Raw genomic sequence first — 3,095 nt, 5'->3', positions numbered from 1 at the left:
TTCATTAGTGTGGCTCATTTTTGATTGTTTTTTGAACTGTTCACCTGTGTACATGTGTGTGCATGTTTGTGCATGTGTGTGTATGTATGTGCATGGAAGAATCCTTTTTGTTCACTCAGGGAACAATTATATCTGACCATCTAGCAGAAGAGGCTGTTCATCAGTCCAGCATTGGAAATCATGAATTTGGGAACAGAGGAAAAACAGTACTTGTTTATAGCAAAACCTGTTTGTAGAAGTAGTGCAACAGATTATTACAAATTGGAAAATAAATAAATAAATATATATATATATATATAATGGAAGATGTGGCTGTAATGGACAGGAAAAGGAAATTTATCTAGTAACACAAGTGGCTAGCAAAGAAAGATCTAAATCTAAACTTTTCTACAGCAAAACCGCAATTTTTTTATCAACAAGTTATACAAATGCTGTTTCTCCATTGGTGTTAGAGGTATTTCTTCTTCCAAAGCGAGGGAAAAAAAACTGAGCATATTTCGTTCTTTCATACCAGCACTCTCTATCTATTTGCAAAATATCTTAAGGAGATGGTTTCAAATCACAAAAACATGAGACTCTAAATGGCAGCTGAAGACCCTAAATCCAGTTCTGAGACATGTTTCAGAACTTTGCTCCTGTATCACTTGAGCAAAGGAGCATTAAACTCCATGTCCTTTAACAAGGATACTACAAGGACTGGAGCTGAAAAAGTCCATCCAGCATCAGCTGGTTGTAGCTAACCAAGTGGCTGCAGCAAACCAATATTGCAAGCAGTCAGAGCATATTGGGCTTGGCAATCACCCATGGGAATGTGGAACCACAGCAGCCTTAGGGGCAGGCTAGAAATGGCATAACTAGCTGGAAAAGGGGCATATAAAAGTCAGAGACAATCCTGTTCCTCCCTAGCAGTTACAGTATCAACATGCATGGGTGTACATCATTACATGTATACATGCATATGTGTAGATGCATTTTTACACCTGAAGACTTTTGCTGTCCATCTTCAAAGCCTTACTGGTTTATATAAAAGGAAACTGGAAACCTCAGCCACAAATATATCCATTTTCTGTACTTGCACACACAGTTCAGCACCCTCAAAGCAGCCTTGTGTTACAACTCACATGCCTTTTAAAGCCTTCAGCATAAACTGTTGATCTGCTTGTGTTTTCTTCCTACCCTATGCTTTATAAACAGGGGGAGAGGGAATGCCAGCACATTCCTGCCTTTCCAGTTCTACTGATTCTTGGCTCCCTGAATCACTGCTTTCTGGAAGAGCCTGGAACAGAAACTCTTAAATCCCTTGCAGACAGTGACTCCAAATATGCAAAGATAACAGAAAAGAGCACCACAGCAAGTATTAATTGCTGGCAGTGATCATCCACAAAAATACTTCCCAGCTACCCTCCTCATCCCACAACAGAACTGTAAAGCAGTGAGGGTTTAACCATCACTATGTATCATAGGCTCTTTGGAAAAGAATTACAGATAGTTTTGAATGATGGGTGATCATCCCCTATGGCATACACACCTTGCAAATTGGTAGTTGAAAACTTTATCTCCTGAAAAGAGAAGAAAATATTTCTGAGTTTGTTTCAGCTCTTGCATTACTCTGTGTAGTGTAGGTAAAGAGATTTATAGATTTATTCTTCAGGAATGTGCTTGGATTGCCCAAGTTAATTTAACAGAAAAATATTAATGTAATAATAAAAAATATTTTGCATAAAACTGTTTATCCATTGTATTGATTTCAGCAGCAGATTTGCTATTTAGTGAGTGGCAGAAAGGAAAACAGGTTATTTCAGTCTGTAAAACTGTGCAATCAACAGTACAGGAGAGAAGGGAGCATAGCTCTTCCCTCTATGGAGCAGGATGTGGTAATAAATGGGAACAAGGGTGTCTCCTTTTTCCAGAGTTCTTGTGGGAAGGAGCACTCTGCCTCAGGGCAGATCTCTGAGTTTAGGGCAGCTTCCCTCCCTTAGTATTGCTTAAGATGCATGTGCAGGTTGTCTGCTCCTAAAAGAGAAAGATAGGTAGAAGACTGTTGGCTATCCCTAGCTCAACTTGCTTCTCATTTCTTCAGACTGAGTCATGTTTATAAATGGTCCTTCTTTCATGGGGTAAAAAGTCATTGTCTCTAATATAAAGTTTTATCCACCCTTTGACCTTCCAGATCTTGAAAAAGTGAAATAACACATATTTTAAATTTATAATAATGATAATAAATTTTGAATATTTTAATAATTCTTTGGGGTTTTGTTTTGGTTTGTTTTGTTTTGTTTGAAAACAACTGCCAAAAAGAGACTTAAATTCCCTGGCTGGATTGTACAACCCAAAATCTTCATATTGATTACATTTTTGCTTCCAGATCTAATTTCTAAACTTGCCTGAAGGCTTTCAGGGTGCTGTTGCTTGACATTACTTTCAAGACATATAAACATTACATAGTCTCAGATACAGTTATGAATTTTAGGAAGAATTCAAGCTGCACATCAGACTCCTATGCTGAAGTAGTCTCATCTGACACAGGTCTGCCTTTTCCAGTCCTCCTGGACTCAGTGTCACAGAAGCATCCCAGCTCAGCTGGGGGAGCTCATCTTCTGTCTGATTAGCAGAGCAAGACAAGCTGAATAGGTTCAGGAGCATGACTTCCAGGGAGACCCAGAGCAAATGGATGTCTGCAGGTTGTACCTGGGTCAATGTATTCACTCATAATTTTGCAGTACTTTCTGTTCCACAAAGAAACCATTGAAGAGCAGTAGAAATGTTCCTCCAAAAGACCAGAGTAGAAAGCCTAAAAATTCTGAGTTTGTGTCGGGATCCTAGTGTTCCTGAAGGCACATGAATCAATGTTCATGCTTTATGAATAAAAGGCATTCAAGATTCAAGATGAAAAAAACATGAAAGACAAAAGGTATTGTCCAGAAAACAATGATTATTTGTTTATCAGTACTGGGACCTTGAAACAATAACAAACTGTTCATCAACTGAAAAAAAAAAAATAAATCTTTGTGTGTGTGTGTGTCAGAAAGAGGAGTCTGCTGATTTTCTCAAAATTTGTGACTGCGTTTTGGATAATGGGTGGAGCAACTACAGCA

Source organism: Aythya ferina, assembly GCF_964211825.1.
Source record: "Aythya ferina genome assembly, chromosome: 1".
In the NCBI taxonomy this organism is placed as follows: Eukaryota; Metazoa; Chordata; class Aves; order Anseriformes; family Anatidae; genus Aythya; species Aythya ferina.
The sequence above is the reverse complement of the archived record's forward strand: the minus strand, read 5'-3'. Positions refer to the sequence as shown.